At 44.4% G+C, this 21,529-nt stretch overlaps 1 long non-coding RNA gene across 1 annotated transcript in view; it reads right to left on the bottom strand.

Moving 5' to 3' along the window:
* Positions 1–21,529, bottom strand: part of LOC146857970 (uncharacterized) — a 162,803-nt gene that overhangs the window by 64,998 nt on the left and 76,276 nt on the right. Inside the window, exons 6-7 of the long non-coding RNA XR_014979971.1 lie at positions 15,026–15,309; positions 9,171–9,650 (exon numbers count right to left, since the gene is read on the bottom strand). This is a non-coding gene — a long non-coding RNA (uncharacterized LOC146857970). The remainder of the gene's footprint in view (positions 1–9,170; positions 9,651–15,025; positions 15,310–21,529) is intronic.

The following is a 21,529-nucleotide window of genomic DNA, read 5'->3' as shown; positions in this document are numbered from 1 at the left end:
GGCATTTTAAAGTTCTCTAACCTAGCTGTCTTAGACAGCTGGATTAGAGAAAGCGCAGGCCTCCAGTGCTGCTAGGAGCGCTGGGAGAGCCCGCTCTATCCAATCCTGGTGCTGCTTCCATTCCATGAAAGCAGCGCCTGGATTGGGTGCAGTTTCCTACTTCGGGTACTTCATGGAAGTCACCAGACGGAGCAGGACGTCATGCTGCAGAGGTAAGTGAATTTATTATTTTATTTGGGTTTTTTGTGCCCCTTCACCGCCCTCTGTATAAGCCAGCTGCCACTGGTTGCAACATCTCACCTGCGGTATGACACCATTCCTCCAGCTATACCATTACTCACACGTCAGTGTTGTACATGACTGTGCATGACCACATCATTACCGCAATACAGTGTACACCAGCAGTGACGGTAGTAATGTCTGCAATGCAGACTCCACAACATGACGGTCCCCTCCATGCAAAAGAAATGTGTATGATGTGCACAGTGTTATTACAGATACACATGTAGTTCAGAATGGGGATGATAGGTGGAACTTATAATGATGGCAGTGCATCCGATTCTTCCGGTGACTCCCGTATATATCTGGAAAATCAATGGTATTCCTTAGGCTGTCTTCTGCCTGGATTGAGCTCTCCCACAACAGTGGTCAATGGTGGAAGTGTATTATTCAGCTACTTGTCAGGCATCTCTTTCACTTTCCTCATACAAGAAGTTACTATGTATGTTTTTTTCTTTCATACAAATATGATGTGCAGTGCAGTGTACTGCTCACATATTTATCACTGTTTGTTCACATAAATTTTGGATGTATCTTGGTATATGTTATTGTGGACACTATGACCAATATCCATATGTGTGTACACTCCACACCAAATGACCCTGGCAGAGGGAGAAGATGTCAGCCTCCAGCATTCTGGCCGTTTCCAGATCTACAAATTATGGAAGAGATGTAATCTGGAACTTTTGTCTCAATAGGCAGACAATACCATCATCATCATCATCAGTCTTTATTCGATTTAAAAACAATCATAAAAGACACAAACATAGTACATAAAACATAGATTTCAATAAATACATTAAAATACATTTAAAAAAACATTAAACACTTCAATGGACTGACAAGTAGTAATAAAAACACTTTTAAATAATCCCTAGTTCAGGGGTTAAAAGGGAAAAACCCAGACACAGAATTCATTAAAGCCCATCAAGGGTACGCTTAATTGTTTTTCTCCGCAATGCCCATGCCCAGCCCAAATATTTTGCCAATGCGACAGAAACTATTGTTAAAGAGCTAGTGCGCAAAATGCGTAATGCCACAGCGCAGCTCCTTGTGCCGAGAGACTTGCACATGGGGGAAAGCCAAACGCGCCTTGGGATGGTAAATGCCGGGCAGGCAAACAGAAAGTGGGGAGTTGTTTCTATTGCAGCCCCGCATGCAGGGCACTGCAATTCCGAGTTCCTGGCCCACCTTCCAGTCAAAAATCTAAGAGGCAAGGAGCCAGCTCTAAACTGAAAGTAGAGTTTCCTATCACCCACATTAGTCACCAGATCCCAGTATAATTCAAGGCTGGGGGAGTCTTTGAACTCGAGAAAATTCCCGGACATCCCTGTAGCTCTACTCAATACCTGGGAATCAATTCTTTCCCAGTATGCTATTTTAAGAGAACTTTTTGATGGAAACTGGGCAGTCGCTGGGTCATTCCATATCCCTTCCATACCCATGTCTTTTAAAGACGCATGTAAGTTCTTCAGCCACTCAATTTTATGGAAGACATCGGTTTTTATAATGTCCATAAGGCCATTAGCATAGTGGGAAAGTTCAGGAGTAGTCCAGAGCCTCCGCCAGTATAAAACCGGACGGAGCCTTGCGATGTCCTTAATGGACCTCCTGCCCAGGTCATACCTAAGTGGGATCAGAGGGGTGCTCTGAGGACGACCAGTTATACTTCGAAAAAATTTATGCTCCACAGTTGTCAAAGTCGCTAGCTGATCAAAACCCCAGAGCTCCGCCCCATAAAGGACAGAGTTTAGGGCCTTCGCTTCATAAACTTGCAATACCGGGCTTATTGGTTTTGTGAATGACCTGCTAAATTCCCTGCTCAGGGCACCAGTTAGCTGTTTAAATCGCAGGGAGGCCATTTCAAGATGCTTACGCCAGTTATTACTACTTGAGATTTGCAATCCAAGATACGTAAAATTGGTTACCAATTCTAGAGGTTGCCCATTCATGAACACTCTTTTCCCTCGGAAGCTGCTATGAGGGTTGAAGGCCATAAATTTCGTTTTTGCCACATTGACCTCCAGACCATGGTCGAGGCAAAACTCATCAAACAGGCGGAGGGCTTTTTGCAGACCATTAGATGTTCTGGATACGATAAGCGTATCATCTGTAAACATTAATATGGGGATGGAAACACCAGCCAACCTTGGTGCGTCGGTATTGACAGAAAGCATGAGATCAACTATCCCATTGATATAAAGAGAGAAGAGCGTGGGTGCCATAGTACAACCTTGTCGCACACCACGCTCAACCGGGAACTCAGAGGTGTCCTCACCTACCCCACCCCACTGAATCCTAGCATAGTTGGACTCATGCAAACGCATTACCATTGTCAAAGTTTCTTTGGGGAGACCTAGCCTCTCAAGGACTGCCCACAACCGGTGGCGGGGAACAAGATCGAAGGCAGCTCTTAAGTCAACAAAAGCTGCGTAAAGACTGCCCTTCCCCAATGTCACCACCTTCCAATGGAGCTGGACAAAGCAAAAAACTTGGTCCACCGTGCTGGTTAATTTCCGAAAACCTGCTTGGAATGGTGACAGAATGTTGTTATCATCGATCCATTCTTGGATTTGGTTCAAGACCATCCTCCCTACCACCTTCTGGATAGCATCAATAAGGCTAATTGGCCTATAGTTTCCTGGGAGCGTCCTATCACCCTTCTTAAATACAGGTATGATGACTGCCCCCCTCCATGATTTTGGGACTGGTGCGCCTGCAGCCACAGCATTAGCCAATAAGGTTATATACTTGCTCCAATTATCTTTATCATGGAGAAAAACATCCGAAGGAACCCTATCCTGGCCAGGGGCACGTCCACTGGTGACTGAGCATAGGGCCCTTTTAGCATCTTGGATGCAAAAGGGACCCTGGGAGAAAAAAGCATAATTTGGCACCCATGCAAAATTAAACGAGATATTGTAGGCATATTGGGGTTTGAAATATTGGACCCACTCTACCTGTGAGACATAATTAGAAGGACTATCAGGCCGCCCACCTCTGTCCCACTTAAGAATGTTCCAAAATAACCGGGAATCTCTAGTACGACAAGCACTTTTTAAATCAAGCCAACGTTGCTCGTCCCAGTTCTTTTTGGCCATTCTTACAGCTTTTTTGTATGCTAGTCTGGCGAAGCGGACACAATCCTTTCCTCCATTAGACAGAGCTATCACCAGGTTGGCCCTAGATTCTCTGCAAGCACCGTCAAACCATCTATTTCTCTTAGTTGGAGCCTTATTCTTGTTCCTCAAAGGCTTCATAAAATAAGAACCTATTTCAGCAAACAACTTATCATGGCATTCTGTGACTTCAACACTGCCTGGGACATGGATTAGCATACCCTCAAGCTCAGCAATGGAATCAGCTAGTTTCTTATCTATATCGGCAATAGCCAGGATGTTATGCTCGAGCTCCCCCCACTTAAGTCTGCGCATATTGTTCGTTAAAATTACCTCAGGGGGGCACGGAACCATCTCACCGGCTAGTAGGCGATTGCTAGACCACCATCGGTGAGTTACACAGATAGGGTTATGGTCACTCTCAACTCTAGCCTCAACAACCATGTCTAGAACAGATTGCCATAATTTCAAGCTACATAAAACATAATCAATCCTGCTGGAATGCCGACCATTATCAAATGTCTTCGCCCCTTGTTTATCACCTGGCGTCCTCCCATTCAAGGCCCTCAGGCCATACTCATAGCAGAGAGCATTAGCCTGGACAATAATCTCAGTCCACCTTTTTATTGGACTGAGATCAAGCACAGGTACCCCCCATAATTGATCTTCCACAGCGTCAACGCCCCACCCAGAGTCAGGGTCTAAAAGTGGTTCAAAGGTAATATTCAGATCCCCAGCGACGAGTATTCTCCTCCCACCTGAGTACTGGTCAATAAGGGAAACTAAGTGAGCCAAAACCTGGGAGCCCGTCCTATTGGGGTCTCTCAGATACAAGTTGTAGATATCCAGGTCACCCAGAGTCCCAAGTGACACCCTGACTAGTTGGATATCCTCAGACCCAGTAAATATTGCACAAGCCTCAGGAAATACATCCTGTCGAACCCAGATTACCAGGCCTCCCTTTGGGCGCCCCCTTAGACCCTGGGTTGCGGGGACATAAAAATTCAAAAAACCCCGTAGAAACTGGGGCTCACAGGACCAGGTTTCCTGGAAGAGGCAAACATCAAAGTTGCCTATATAAGCTAACCATTCCGGGGAGTCCATTTTTGACTTTAAGCCTGCAATATTCCAAGAAACCATTGATCCCCCCTCCCTTCCTTGGCCATGAACGTGTGCAGGGTCAGCACACGACTGCTCACGTCCATGTTGCATATCCCCAGACAGTTCAGGGGTTATTACATCTACTATCTCAGCCGTCCCGTTAACAGGGGAGTAATATACATTTTCATTAAGCTTAGGCTCTCCGGCTGGAATACTTGGATTGGGAGATGTAATAAGAAACTGCGTCCCAGATACCGGTCAGGCAAGAGCTACTGGATCGCACAGGTCATTTGCTTCCCAATTTTTCAGAGCTGGGCTAAATCCTGCAGGAATATTGGGATTAGAATTGTAAAAATACCCTAAGTCATGTACCCCAATTTTTGTCTGGTCACAAGCCAGTCGAGAGTCACAGATATAATGCACTATACGACTATCTCCAAAGTTGACAATAATGGAGTCCCCAGGAACATCTTTGGGTCTTGGGCCTACCCAGCTAACCCTTCTAGCAAAGAGGATCTTTCCATCCAAATAATTTGGGAGCGGTCTGTTCCTATTTAGCCAGAAGGTGACTTTGTTTTTTAATTGCTGATACGATTCCAGTACACCTTCGTTTTATTCCGGAACTCCTGTCAGTACGGCTACATAAGGAGTACAAGCAGGGGGCAAATGTATGTGATCCCTGGACAATGTACTGTTTTTGACCCCAGATTCCAAAATCCTTCCCTTGTTCACGCACTTTTTCCCAGCATTGGTACTGGACACACTCGTAGGGTTATCTCCCACTTGGCCGACACATTGTTTAATAGAGTTGTCAATAACCTGAGCCTTGGGGAGAGCAGCCTCAGGTGTAACCCCGGACATTACTTCATAATCAGGAGATACCAGCGGGAGAATAGGGAGAGTAGAAGACACCCCTAAAAGATTATCCCTTTCCTTGGTAGCTAGTTTTATAACATTTTTAAGTGAACAAAAATTGTCTAAGACAGTTTGTTCTAGTCGATCTACCTTCTCACTAACCAGCTTAACCCTTTCCAGCAGAGGTAGTAACAGAGAACGGACCATTTTCTCTATCTGGGGAATCATATTACTCGATTGGGGCTGGTCTATATGCCTAGTAGCATTCCCACTTGGAGATAAATGATCTTCGTCCTGGATCACCCCCATTGGAGATTTTTCCGTAACATTAGGGTGTTTGGCCTTTCTCCCTCCCTGGGACATCCCTACTCGTTTCCTCTTAGAGTTGGGAGGATTTACAGTTTTTTTGCTAGCCCTTGTCTGCGGGTAGGTTAAAGCAGATTTAGTAGTAACGGGGGGGCTGCATGTTGTTATGGCTATGTCGCCTGAATCACCAGGAACATCACACACTTCACTACAGGTCTGCGATATAGAAGTACAAACCCCAAGATTCTCCCGAGGTACTAAATCACCCCCATCCTGTCCCGCTGGCTTCGAAGGAGATTTAGCCAGTGCCAAAGTTCCCAGGGATGAGCGTCTGGCTTGCGCTAGCTCTGCGGACAGGCGTCGCTCAGTTATAGCTAGTTCGTGCTCTAGAACTGATACAGCTCTAGTAATGAAATGGTCAAGAGTACCCGTCACAGACCCACTCCCACCGGTACGTTTCCCTTTGGTTGCCATCATACACTATATACACAATACTAGAGCCAATATAGTCGATAGCCTAGATGAAGTCAATTGGAAGTTAATATTTTACACCACCAGAGCAGAATACTAGCAGTATGGAATATTCGCCTATAGAGCAAAACAAGGAAATGCAACAAACACTTGCGAATCCAATCAATGTAAGTGCACCCTTCTACCTTAAGTGTACTGCCACAACAGCAGCGTTAGAGATGTGGCCCAGTCCAGTCAGAATCGGTCAGAGACGGGCAAGGACGGGCCCGCCCTTGGCCCGGGCTTCGCCCGCGCGCGTCCCGCGCTGCGTAACACCGAAGCCGCCTTTAAGCTCCCCCGGCGCTGCCTGCTGATGTCAATGACAGGCGCCTGGGATGAGCACTGGCCGCTGGGTGTCGTAGTCCGTGCTGGCCGTTCCCCTCACGGCGGGATGGAATAATGCCGGGAGATGCTGCGAAAATCCTCGTGGCCGTTCCCCTCACGGCAAGAGCAAACAAAGCAAGAAGCTGGCAGGGGTCAAGGTTGCTAGCAATACAAGATCTATGTGACCAGTTGGAGCCTCATTTATGTCCCACATTTCTCACACCAATGGTGAAAGTGATAGCAGCACTGCATTTCCTGGCCACATGTACTTTTCAGTACCCTGTAGCTATATCTGGTGGAATGGCACAACCTATGTTCAGTGGGGTGCGACGTGATGTGCTTTCAGCACTGATGAGACACATGGACAGCTACATTCAGTTCCCCAGATGTGAAGATTTGGTGAATGTGAAGGGTGGCTTTTATGTATCCCACGTCATTGATTGCACATATTGCCTTAGTTCCACTGCAAGCCAGTGTACAGGTCTATAACAGGAAGCACTTCCCTTCTACCAACGTGCAAGTGGCATGTCTAGTGGATTTACACATCTCACATGTCTGTGCCAGAATTTCCAGGACCTGCCCATAACTCTTTTCTAATGCAGAACAGCACCATACCCCAGTTGATGTCACAACTACTTCTGTAGAGGGCCTGGCTCCTTGATGAGTAAGATGTGTCCAACCTTTGTATGTGTGATGTCTGGTCACATTTTCTGCAAATGTGTGACTCATTACACCTATGTCTGTCTTACATCTAGGAGACTCAGTATATCCCAACCGCCCATGGTTGTTGGCACCGCTGGGGAATCCAACAACACCAGGGGAAGTCTGCTTCAATGACACCCATGGTAGAACACGGCAGCCAGTGGAGCAGGCTTTTGGGCTCCTGAAGGCCAGATTCAGATGTCAGGACAAGACTGGGGGGGGAGTCCTCCTCTACTCACTCGGTCCTGCTGCATGCTCCACAACCTTGCACTGCGACAGAACATTCCCCTCATTGCAAGGGATGAAGACCAGCAGGAGCCACCGGGTGAGGATCCTGAAATGCCAAATGATGATGAAAGTGGTGAAGAGGAAGGAGTTGACATGCCTCAAGGGCTCATCAACAACTTCCACTCTAGTGTAAGTATACTGGAAAATGTCATGACTTTGACTGTTATAATGACTATTGTTGTGAAGCTGGGAGTAGGATGTTCATGGATACTTGTTAGGTTTGTACAGCTGTGGGAATCTCTGTGCACACATTGTTTGTGTAGGTGACATTAATGTACTGTGTACTCCAGACGTGGACTGTGATTGGTGTCATATGTATAGTTTCTCAGCTAATCTCTATGTATTGGTCTGTTGTAGTTACCTTCACCATGTTATCTTCAATTGGACATAACGGAGTTGTGACATCAGCAGGTATATGTTGCTGCTTTGATGTACGAATTAGATATCGAATGTTCCTGGGAATGTCTGGCACAGACTTTGGCTGTACTTCTCCGGTACCAAACCAGCTTGCACAGCAATAGGATGGACGTTGCTGAAACTCCATAGGACTTGTTCCCTGTTGTGTGGTGGTCCTTTAACAAAATGTGTGCCATTATGTTCTCCAACACAATGTGGTTGTTGGACAAATTCATGTTAGTCTCTCTTCGCATTGCCTAAGTCTTCAATGTGCATGAACTGGATCTAGGTGTTGCTGTGTCTCATCATTGTATGCCACAGAGGGTGTGGCACACCACTGAAAAATGTGTGTGACATTCCACCGGATGTCACAACACTGGATTGGAATGAACCTATGCTCAGAAACTGTTGTAATGCCATGTTTTGGTTCCTGGTTTTCAATGAAGAGGGATTCCTATTGTGAAGTTGTTGATTTGGCTCTAGCTGATTCCATAAACCAATTGTAATTTGGCTACTCTATTTGGCATTCTCCGATGTATCACCTCTGACCATGCTGCGTAGGTCTCCACATGACATTTGTGGTCACTGACACAGATCATTTCAGTGATGTAACATTTTACTCTGTTTCTGACATTAGGTTGAAACAATGGAATAAAGATGTCAGGAGACTGCAAGTTTGTATGTCTGTGTTTGGGTGACATGGTTGTGATACTCAGTTACACAATTTTGACATTCAATATGTCCAATCATACACAAGTAGCCTCCATTTACATTTGGTGGCACACAACATGATAAAATAATTAATTGCTAGTTGTGAATGATACGACCTGAGCTAATGATTTTGTGAAAAGAAATTTTATTGCAGTGCACATTGTGAACATTGTTCCCTAAAAACATAGCGAAATGGTGACTACACAGGAGCGTAATTGTCAGTGTTGGTGGCTGAAACCATTTTTGTAGGAGCCACATTGTCTGAAGTCCAAAGTCCAACAAACTCCTCCCATCAGAAACAAACTGTGTACAGGAATAGTCAACAAAGTTATTGTGTTGCACACAAAGGAGGACATATGGGGCAACCCTTCTTCCTGGCTGTGGTGGGTGCCTTGCCAACTGTTGGGATCTTGTTGCATAATCTAGAATGTAGGCATTGTGGATAATCTAGAATGTAGGCATTGTGGATGTGGAATGTGTATTCTTGAACAGGGAGCGGCAGTTGATGTGAGCCTGCTTTCCTGTAGGTCAGAACTTAAAGATGCTCTTCAATAAATGCAGATTTGGAGAAATACTCACCGGACTCTGCATCTTTGTATTGGCGACAAATGGACTGACAGAGTCCCACGCATGCCTTCTGCGTGCCGTCTATGCCCTCTTGCACCTTCGTCACTTCGTTGTTGCTGTGAGTGAATACCGTTTTTCCTGTATTCCTTTCACTCAGCGAGATCTCCTTGCTCTGCTGTAGCTGATCGGTTTCCATGGGTTTTTGCCCGATTCCTCCTTTGTGCCGTTTTCTGGAGTTTCTATTTTCGTTCCTGTGAGGGCCTCATGGATAGTCTGGTCGTTCCTAAGCAACCAGCTCTTTGTGCCGGCTACGTCACTTCTCACAGCAGCGTTGGATGGACTTCTCCTGGTTTCCTGGCAACTTGTTCCGCTGTGCCAGCAACGTCATTTCTTCTGACAGTATTACAGGACTCTCTTCGTTGCCTAGCAACCTGTGCCTGCAACGTCCTCCTCCCGGGTTTGTAGAAACCGCGATGTGCGTATCAGTTTCGCCTTGAGGATAAAAAAAAATAAAACGAACAATCGGTGCCTGGCACACCAAGGAATCCTGAGCAGCATAAAACGTTTAAAAGTATGGATGTGGTGACAGGCACACTTTATAAAGCCTGTCCTCATTATTTCAAAATTGCAGTGATAGGCACATTTTATCTATTGCAAAAATGTATGTGTTTTCACTCTGATCATTATAATTAGTTTCAGGTGTTTTCCACAATTATAATAATAGTTTATGGTTGTTGACTAAAACTGTTATTCTAATATTTGCAGGCTAGCAGGCTTACGTACTTCCTTTACATACTCTGTTTGGGTATTATTGTTAGTATTTCAACGACTGATTAGCACACCTGATACATTTATATGTATTAACTGATTTTGTTTCTACTTCTCTCTTCCTTATTTTTCTGCCATGTATCAAAGCATAGTACCTCCACCCTCATTTTCTCCTAGTACGAACAATGCTGATGTTGAATGGGACCTGTGGAAAGAAAGTTTCTAAGTGTATATGGCTGCTATTGATTGTGAAGATTTTACTTATAAAAAGAAGTATGCTTTATAGTACCATTGTTTAGGGTCGGAAGGTAGAAAACTCTTACAACTTTTACCACAACAGATTTTGGGGGAAGGTGATGTTGACAATTATATGTCTGCCATGAGGATGCTAGATATAGGATTCAAACCACATAAAAACGTAGTGCTAGAAAGGCATACATTTCATAAACATCATCAATTGCTAGGAGAGCCAATTGAGACTTACGTTGGAGCTTTAAGGATGTTGGCATCCACATGTGAGTATAAGGAGTTTGAAGAAGAGTTGTTCAGAGACCAAAATTGTTGAGTACACCAACAGCAAAAAAATTCAAAAGACCTTACTAACGGCACCTAATCTCACTTTACATACAGCTGTAGAGTTAGCAACAGGCATCGAGAGCACTGCATCTTTTATGTCAGAAATGTCTCTTGGGGGGATTCATCGACAAATATGGCAGCTGTTGTTTGTGTTTGTGACAAAAAGAAAGAGAATAGAAAGAAAAACAAAATATTATTATCCTACAGGTGTGGTAACGCAAATGATTTAGGGAATTCAATGTCTTGCCCTGCTCGTGACAAAGTATGTTCTGGCTTTAAGAAAAAAGGACATTTTGTACAAGTGTGCCGATCTAAAATGAAACCTAAAGTATCCACATCTAAGCTTGTAGGTAGTGTGTGCAAACAATAAGAAGAACACTCATCCGATACCAGTGATGAAAGTGTAGTGTTGTGTGTGGATATAATTCCCAGTGAACCACAAGACAAGAGTGAAATTATGCAAGTGGATAGCAATCCTATTAAAAGGCCCTGTTGTCAAAATTATGGTCAACGATATTGCAGAAACCATGATTGCAGATTCTGGTTCTCCATTCACGTTGTTAAGTATTGATGAGTGGAAAAATTTGAATGGGGTAGAATTGGTAAAGTCCTCCATTAAACCTTCAACGTGTTGTGGGAAACCTATTGAAGTTGTGGGAGAATTTAGGGCCATACTTTCCTTCAAAGGGAATAACACATCTGCCATTATATAGGTTGCCAAACATGGAACTACATTGTTGGTGTGGTTAGAGCAATGAAATTTAGGAATCATTTTGGATCCCAATAGTACTGAGCAAGTATTGCTCAAGAAAGAATTGTTGTTCTGAAACACTTGGGAGGATAGAAGGGTTCAAACATCATATTCGGCTAAAATTTGGAGCCGAATCGGTTGTACATAAGGTACTGAGAGTACCTCTTGCCATCAGAGCTTAGCTATGGAAGGAACTGGACATGTTACAAAGTCAAGATATCATAGAACCAACAGAAATGTCAGAATGGTTATCACCCATAGTTCTGGCGAGGAAGCCAAATGGTAGTTTGAGAATGTGTGTCGACCTTAGGGACTTAAATGCCAACATATGGGTGAATTGGCATCCATTACCGACAGAGCCAGACTGGGAACCAAAACCGGCGCTGGCAGAGTGCTCGGCCGCCCCCCTCCACCCCCACGGGGGGTTGGGGTTGCCGTCGAGCTCTTTGCCAGGGCCAGTTTTCGGACGATTGTGCAGCTATGCTGCAAAAACGGCACTGTAACCAAAAACGGCCCCCACCTGTGCGGCGCACCGGGGGATTGCCCGGTGCCCGCTAAGGCCAGTCCGGCCCCGATTACCGACCATAACAGAAATGTTGTCTCTAATTAAGGATGCCAGTTGGTTTTCTACTCTAGACATGACTTCTGCTTACCATCAAATTGTTTTGCATGAAGAATCTCGTCATTTGACTTAATTTGTCACACCAGAAGGAGCTTTTTGTTTTAAAAGGATGCCTTTTTGGACAGGCTCCTGAGTCTGCAGTGTTCTAACAACTAATGGAGGTGTTGTTTGAAGATGTAGAGGGGATTCTATGTTTTTAAGATGATGTGCTGGTGTTTGGTGATTCCAAAACCAATCATGACAGACGTCTTGCAGATGTTTTGAATGTTTTAGAACAGAACTGCGACACTCTTAGAGCTCATAAGTGCAAATTTGGTGTGTCCGAAGTTACACATCTGGGGCATAAATTATCTACTGTGGGTGTTGAACCCAAAGAAAGTTTAGTCAAATCCATTCTTGAGGCCCCTGTGCCTCAAGGAAAAGATCAACTCAGATAATTCATGGGGTTGATGCAATATTATTCCAAACTTATCACTAGGTGTGCACAAAGAACACATGCCATGAGTAGTTTGTTAAAGAAAAATGCAAAATTTGAATGGGATGATTCATGTGAGAAAGAGTTCAGTGATGTGAAAAGAGAGACTGCAAGCTCCATTCCTCTAAAACCTTTTGACACTAAGGATCCCAGTATAATTATCACGGATGCAAGTCAATATGGTTTGGGAGCTGTTTTCCTTCAAAGGAAAAATGGGAGAGAAGAAGTGGTTGCTTTTGACAGTCGCATTCACAAGGTTGCCGAGGCATCATACTCAGTGGTGGAACGAGAGGCCCTAGCTTATTGGTGGAGTGCGAACCATTTTCGACAGTATTTGTGGGGCACAGAGTTTGTTGTCCATGTAGATCATAAACCTTTGATTGACATGTTTACTACGAAAGGCGCTGGCAGGGCGATTCAGAGAATTGTCAAGTGGCAGTACAGAATGCAAGAGTATTGTTACAAAATGGAGTATATTCCTGGTATCAAGAATATAATGGCTGACTGTTTGTGGAGGCTTCCTGTGAAAAGTGGAGAGGAGGACCACGCCACCTCAGAGGAGGATGATGTGGTGATTAGTGAGATAACAAATATATCGCAGAGTGCTATTTCTGAATCAGAGTGGATTGAGGCTTTGAAGAGTGACTACATACTGAATAAAGTCATTGAATACACTTGTAAGGGTTGGCCCAGAGGAAAATTTCATGATGATCTTTTGGATGCTTTCAGAAAAACTGAATCAGAGTTATCTATGGTGAGAGGTTTATTGAGAAGAGCTGATTTGTTAGTGGTACCTTGTACTCTGAGAAGTAACATTCTGGAACTTGCTCATTAGGGCCATATTGGCATGAGAGCAATGAAAAGAAGGGTGAGAATTGTTTTGGTGGCCGGGTGTGGACAGGCAAGTGAAACAATATGTGAGAGAGTGCAAGGCTTGTTTCGCTAGTGATAAGACGCAAGTCACAGTTCCCAGTCCCATTGCGGCTGTTCCAGTTCCGGATGTTGCACGGTCAAAAGTGGCTATGGACATAATTGGCCCGGTGGGTGTAAGCCATGGTCACATGAAGTATGGCATAGCGATTGTTGATTTTCATACTAGGTGGTTGGAGGTAGCCTTTATCAATAGTATTACTTCCTCTGTAGTGGAGGGGGTGCTGAAAAAGCAGTTTTTTCGTGAAGGGGTTCCAGAAGGATTTTTTACCGACAATAGGCCGCAATTGAGTTTGAATCTTTTCTGTTAGTTTCGGTGTCAAACATGTTACTACCTCATTATATCAACCAAGGAGCAACGGTTTGGTTGAGAGGTGCAACAGGGTTATAAAGGAGAACATACAATTATCTGTTGCAAGTAGGTTAGACTGGATGCAAGAGGTGAGGAATTTGGTCTCTTCGCACTACACTCAATGCGGAAACCAAGTTTTCTCCTTTTGTGTTACTTAAAGGGAGATTGCCAGGATCACTGTTGAATAGGTTGAGGTTGGAAAAGAAAATAGTTCCTGCAGAAGTTTTGCGTGGGGTGAAAGAGAGGAGTGCTCAAAACAAGCACCTCTGTGTCCAAATCTCTGGATGTGGGTGAAGGAGGTTACGTCAGGGTGAAAGTTCCATTTAGAGGTGCAAGGAGGTTATCTCGCTTCTGATCACCCAAAAGAGTGGTTCCTGTTAGAAAGTATTCAGTAATACTGGAGGATGGGAAGTGTTGGAACAAAGGCAAGTTATCTGTTGTGCACAAAAGTAATCCAGGGGTTGTGGAGCAAACGTGTGTTGTTATCACTGGTATTGTTCTCAAAAGGTCTGGTAGGAATTTTCACTTGCCTTCCAAGTTTCAGTATTATGTTTTAAATGAAAGATGTTATCACACTTCTGTTTGGGTATGTCTTACCTGATCAGTCATGTGCTGTCATATTCATTTATCCTTTTTGGTGTTAAGAGGTACATGTCATTCTGTATTTTGTTTTCCATTGTTATCTCTTTTTAGTTCATATGTACAGATTTTTGCGTGTTGTTTTTCTATTGTTGTGTAAGGGGAAGATGTGTTGGGATCTTGTTACATAAACTAGAATGTAGGCACTGTGGATGTGGAATGTGTATTCTTGAACAGGGAGCGCCAGTTGATGTGAGCCTGCTTCCCTGTCGGTTCATATTTAAAGATGCTCTTCAATAAACGCAGATTTGGAGAAATGCTCACCTGACTCCACATCATTATACCAACCAAATATCCTGCTGTGTTTTTTGGTTGTCCCTGTTTATGAGTGCAGGGGGTCTGCTGCTGCAGGCTCAGGGGTGTCTGAGGAGTCTTCATATACCATGGCCTCCCTTCCTGTGGCTGCTGTAGATGTAGAAGGGCCAGATGTAGTTGGACCACAGTAAGGGGTAGGTGGTAGGGGGAAAAGTCCTGAAGAGTGTGTTGTTGATGTCCCTCAGCACCCCAATGAGCTGGTGCATATTGTCATTGTGAGTGTCCAGCCTCCTACCGGGCCCATCTCTCCTTGGTTGCCCTCATAGGTGCCCTGGACTCAGGCGATGTTGGCCTGTGTGTCAGTGACACCAGTGGCCTCACTTAACCGGCCCACAGTTACCCTCCTAGCACCCCTGCCCCCAAGGGTCTGTGGCTGTGGCCCAGCTTGCACCCTCTCACTGGCTCTACCATCCTCAGTGAGAGTGTTGTCATCGCTTACCTCCAGAAGTGGGTCTTGAGTGCTAGGGATGTTGCTGCCAGTGCTAGGTCCACCTCTTGTTGGGGCAGAGGTAAGCTGAGATGTTGCCACTGGGGTGAGAAGTGTGGTTGTGGGCACAGTGAGACTCATTGTTTCTGTCTGCCCAGGCTGTCCAGATGGACCAGGTTCGTCCTCCACGTCCGTGTGTCAAGGAAATCCACTGGAGGCTTGATTCTGGGGTTGGGTGGGCGGAGGTGGAGTCTGGTCGGAGTCCTGTGTCTCACCAGATATAGTGTGGGATTGACCTGTTGCGACATAAAGTAGATTGTTATTGTTGTAAGTGTGGTATGTACATTCCACATCATTTGGTACACACCGAGTTCAGGCCTGGGAGGGACAAAAGTGCTGGAGGTTGACATAGTGAACTATCTCTGTTGTGTTTGACTCTATTGCAAGACTCTGGGAGATATTCCATTACATGAAGGTTTATTTGCCTGATCATTTGCTATACTGGTAAGCTTTATGTTGACATGAGGGATGGACATGGCATCTCCCAATAACTTGAAGCCAAGACAGTGTAGGAGTTATATGTGTATTAGTAAATTCAAAGACCCAGGTGTGTACAATACAAGCATGCACACTATTTGGTAGTAGGTTTTGCACTAGTAATCACTAGTAATCAATGGTTCACCTGCCATTACATATCAGCTGTGTTACCTTCACACATTACTGATAATACAGTTATGCACTTGATATGGTGTAACTCATGTTCTTTTTCTTTTCATTCACGGAGGAGATTGACTGTCTTCTTGGAGAGAGCTGGTATTATACTTTCCATTCTCCCAGAAGAAAATCAGTCAAAAGAAGTTCCCCCATCTATAAGGTATCTTTTGTGTGTGGAGGAATTCAGTGACTCATTTATAGGATCTCCTCTTTTGTAGTGTAGTTGTTGAAAGATCTTGGAGGAGTTGTTTCACTTTGTGTCCTCCAAACAGAATGTCGCCTTTCTCTCCAACTATTGTCATGATTCCCTTCTTCAGTTGCAAAGGTGCATTCTTGTGATAATGTCCCATGAACCGTTAAAGAGAGCCTTTTGGGCCAACAGATGTAGAGATCTCCCTAGAAGAGGTGCAAAAAGCAATCCTTCACTTAAATTCAGGCAAGCCCCTAGGCCCCAGTGGGCTCCCGGTGGAATATTTAAAAAAGCAAGCAACACTTCTGGCCCCCACATGCTCAGTCTCTTCCACAAGGCCCGGGAAGATTGTACTCTCCCGACAGACCTCTGTAGTGCCATCATTATAGTAGTCCATTAACCAGGGAATCCCTCCACCTCCTCGACCTCCTCCTCCTCCTGCGCCTCATATCGCCCCATCTCCCTTATAAATGCTGAAACTAAGGTCCTAGCTAACCTAGCTCCTAAGCGTAATCACTACCTTCATACACAAGGACCAGTCCGGCTTCATGCCGAAACGCTCCACCAGAGGGAACCTGTGCAGGCTTCACAACTGGATTGCACAGGTCCTACATAGGTCTGACCCCCAACTTTTTCTTTTACTGGATGCCGAGAAGGCCTTTGATGCGATTCATTGGCCTTTTATTAACCAAACCTTCAGTGGTGGCTCCTCCGCAATGGCAGAGGAGCATCGCCCCACTGCTTTCAAGCACTGCGAGAAGAGAAAACATAACATGATAATAACTTTCAGTTATTAACATGTTAAGGTTTCATTTGCGGGTGGGAGGGTAGGCGGGGCTGCTCTGTTCACGGAGCAGGGCAGGGGCAGAGTGGTTTACCCACTCAAGTGTGCAATGACTGTTTGGTCAGCCCTCTTGGGCCGCCCAAAGCAGTGATGCGCACTTCCCTGTTCTCCATGCAGACTGCATTAGAGCCTGCATGGAGAACATGCCCACCCCTACAGCCGCTGGCTGAACGCCGTGTCACAGTGCTCAGACCAATCACAACACTCCATTGGAGCGTTGTGATTGGCTTAGGTGTGGGAGCCTGGCTGCCTGCTTCTGGAAGTGGACTCAGGAGAGCAGGAGCACAGAAGATGCTGGACCCAGCCTCCAGGTAATTTATTTTTATTTTTTATTTATAAGCCCCGTTTCCCCCCCGTGTGACACCCCCGCGGCCCCAGCACGCGTGCTGGCTGCCCCTGCAAAACTTGCAGAAGCTGGGATTTGGACCCAGTTCCGAGGATGGGTAAATCTATTATACACAAAACCGACAGCTGTGGTCAGAGTGAATAACATCCTGACTTCCCCATTAAGAGGGGAACCTGACCAAGTTGCCCACTCTCCCCACTCCTCTTTAGAGCCACCGGCTTACCTAATTTGAACCCATCCTGATGAATGGAAGGATTCTCTATCCCAGAGAAAAAAATCTTCTTATATGCAGATGACATCCTGCTCTGTCTCACTCGGCCTACAATCTCGATCCAGACGGTCTTCCAGGTGTTTGAAAACTACAGCTCTCACGCTGAATATACGATAAGTCTGTGCTTTTTCCCCATAGGTGACTCCTTTGACCCGACTGATCTCCCACAATAGCTCAAACTTATTGGGGAAGGATTCCGCTATTTAGGGATTTATGGTACGTCGAACACGAAACAATATATTCAGCATAATATAAAAACAATTCTAGGTGACTTACAATTTGATGCAGCCAGCTGGAAGCAAATTCCCCTGACGCTCCTGGGAAAAGCTGCAATGTTTGAGATGATCACCCTGCAAAAACTCATATACGTTTTCCAAAACACATACTACAGACTCATAGTGTAGGTATTTACCAATATCAATACCGAGCTGAGAAAACTCTTGTGGCATGACGGACATCCAGGAAACGCAGTCCGTAAACTACAATGTAGCCCATATAACGGAGGCATAGGCCTCCCCGATCCCTGGGCATCTCATTTAATTGTGATTAATGACTAGGGGTAGATAGGAACCATCCCACCTATGCCCTGGAACAGACCCAATTCCAGAGGCATTAATACCATCACTTCCTTTATGGCGGAACAGGGACATCCAACCTCCTACCAGCTACTCAACTTACTTTAGATGCTTGGGACAAGGCAAATTCCTTTATTGGATGGAAATACAAAACGGAAAACACCACTATGGCTGGACAAAACCCTAAAAGAAATCACTAAATTCAAGGGTTTTGCTTCCTGGGATAACATAGGAATCTCCAAAGTGGATGACTTAATGGAAGGTGGTACCCTCATGCCCTTTACCTCCCTGCAGTGTGATTTTCAACTTCAAGATCACCAGCACTACAAATACTTACAGTTAGCACATGCATGGGAAGCCGAGAATATTTACCAAGACCTCCCAGAATATGCCCTTTTAGGAGGTAGACTCCTATTGGACGAACTATCTGAAAAAGCGCTATCATACATGTAAAAACAATCAATAACAACATCCTGGATGCCTTCCGGTAACTGAAGCTAACATGGGAAGCAGAGGTGGACACACTTGAGGGCACTGACTGGGAGGCGGCACTAATGTTCCCGAGACAATCTGGTTTTTGAGATACAGATCTCAAAAACCAGATTACAACCCCCCCAAATATTATAGAATCTGTGGAAGATACATAAATTTGAAATAGTAGGCCAAAACACAGTAACAGGTTTGGTAGGTGCATAAGTGTTGAACAAAGAAATAGGAATTTTATTAATTGAAAGGTGAATTTCTACCCATCTACCTTAATCATCTGAATTTTGGAAAAGGAGGCTGATATTTGAATCCTTATTACAGAGAAACACCCCATTCCGTTTCCCAGAACCATAGGAAGAGATAATATTTCCCACCCATTGCTGCTTACTTTTTTCCACTAATATTTTTATTTTCTTAAATATATATTTATTTATATTTTTTTGTGTTTCTAAATCCACTGTTGTCCCATCTACCATTCACCAACAATTCATTACAAGCATTGAACAATGACCTTTTTTCATGGAGATTATGGAATCAATCATTACATGAACGTTTTATATTTCCTATTCCTAAAGTCTTTGATACTTCCATAGACCTCTCTCCCTTACAAGCAGATATTTCCTCTAAATATATTGTTGAAGCAATGAAAGCCATTAAAACAGGGAAAGCCCCAGGGTCTGATGGTTTTCCCATGGAATTTTATTTAGCAACAGGCATCGAGAGCACTGCATCTTTTATGTCAGAAATGTCTCTTGGGGGGATTCATCGACAAATATGGCAGCTGTTGTTTGTGTTTGTGACAAAAAGAAAGAGAATAGAAAGAAAAACAAAATATTATTATCCTACAGGTGTGGTAACGCAAATGATTTAGGGAATTCAATGTCTTGCCCTGCTCGTGACAAAGTATGTTCTGGCTTTAAGAAAAAAGGACATTTTGTACAAGTGTGCCGATCTAAAATGAAACCTAAAGTATCCACATCTAAGCTTGTAGGTAGTGTGTGCAAACAATAAGAAGAACACTCATCCGATACCAGTGATGAAAGTGTAGTGTTGTGTGTGGATATAATTCCCAGTGAACCACAAGACAAGAGTGAAATTATGCAAGTGGATAGCAATCCTATTAAAAGGCCCTGTTGTCAAAATTATGGTCAACGATATTGCAGAAACCATGATTGCAGATTCTGGTTCTCCATTCACGTTGTTAAGTATTGATGAGTGGAAAAATTTGAATGGGGTAGAATTGGTAAAGTCCTCCATTAAACCTTCAACGTGTTGTGGGAAACCTATTGAAGTTGTGGGAGAATTTAGGGCCATACTTTCCTTCAAAGGGAATAACACATCTGCCATTATATAGGTTGCCAAACATGGAACTACATTGTTGGTGTGGTTAGAGCAATGAAATTTAGGAATCATTTTGGATCCCAATAGTACTGAGCAAGTATTGCTCAAGAAAGAATTGTTGTTCTGAAACACTTGGGAGGATAGAAGGGTTCAAACATCATATTCGGCTAAAATTTGGAGCCGAATCGGTTGTACATAAGGTACTGAGAGTACCTCTTGCCATCAGAGCTTAGCTATGGAAGGAACTGGACATGTTACAAAGTCAAGATATCATAGAACCAACAGAAATGTCAGAATGGTTATCACCCATAGTTCTGGCGAGGAAGCCAAATGGTAGTTTGAGAATGTGTGTCGACCTTAGGGACTTAAATGCCAACATATGGGTGAATTGGCATCCATTACCGACAGAGCCAGACTGGGAACCAAAACCGGCGCTGGCAGAGTGCTCGGCCGCCCCCCTCCACCCCCACGGGGGGTTGGGGTTGCCGTCGAGCTCTTTGCCAGGGCCAGTTTTCGGACGATTGTGCAGCTATGCTGCAAAAACGGCACTGTAACCAAAAACGGCCCCCACCTGTGCGGCGCACCGGGGGATTGCCCGGTGCCCGCTAAGGCCAGTCCGGCCCCGATTACCGACCATAACAGAAATGTTGTCTCTAATTAAGGATGCCAGTTGGTTTTCTACTCTAGACATGACTTCTGCTTACCATCAAATTGTTTTGCATGAAGAATCTCGTCATTTGACTTAATTTGTCACACCAGAAGGAGCTTTTTGTTTTAAAAGGATGCCTTTTTGGACAGGCTCCTGAGTCTGCAGTGTTCTAACAACTAATGGAGGTGTTGTTTGAAGATGTAGAGGGGATTCTATGTTTTTAAGATGATGTGCTGGTGTTTGGTGATTCCAAAACCAATCATGACAGACGTCTTGCAGATGTTTTGAATGTTTTAGAACAGAACTGCGACACTCTAAGAGCTCATAAGTGCAAATTTGGTGTGTCCGAAGTTACACATCTGGGGCATAAATTATCTACTGTGGGTGTTGAACCCAAAGAAAGTTTAGTCAAATCCATTCTTGAGGCCCCTGTGCCTCAAGGAAAAGATCAACTCAGATAATTCATGGGGTTGATGCAATATTATTCCAAGCTTATCACTAGGTGTGCACAAAGAACACATGCCATGAGTAGTTTGTTAAAGAAAAATGCAAAATTTGAATGGGATGATTCATGTGAGAAAGAGTTCAGTGATGTGAAAAGAGAGACTGCAAGCTCCATTCCTCTAAAACCTTTTGACACTAAGGATCCCAGTATAATTATCACGGATGCAAGTCAATATGGTTTGGGAGCTGTTTTCCTTCAAAGGAAAAATGGGAGAGAAGAAGTGGTTGCTTTTGACAGTCGCATTCACAAGGTTGCCGAGGCATCATACTCAGTGGTGGAACGAGAGGCCCTAGCTTATTGGTGGAGTGCGAACCATTTTCGACAGTATTTGTGGGGCAGAGTTTGTTGTCCATGTAGATCATAAACCTTTGATTGACATGTTTACTACGAAAGGCGCTGGCAGGGCGATTCAGAGAATTGTCAAGTGGCAGTACAGAATGCAAGAGTATTGTTACAAAATGGAGTATATTCCTGGTATCAAGAATATAATGGCTGACTGTTTGTGGAGGCTTCCTGTGAAAAGTGGAGAGGAGGACCACGCCACCTCAGAGGAGGATGATGTGGTGATTAGTGAGATAACAAATATATCGCAGAG

This window comes from Triturus cristatus, chromosome 3_2, assembly GCF_964204655.1.
Source record: "Triturus cristatus chromosome 3_2, aTriCri1.1, whole genome shotgun sequence".
In the NCBI taxonomy this organism is placed as follows: Eukaryota; Metazoa; Chordata; class Amphibia; order Caudata; family Salamandridae; genus Triturus; species Triturus cristatus.
This window is presented reverse-complemented; position numbering and strand designations above follow the sequence as displayed.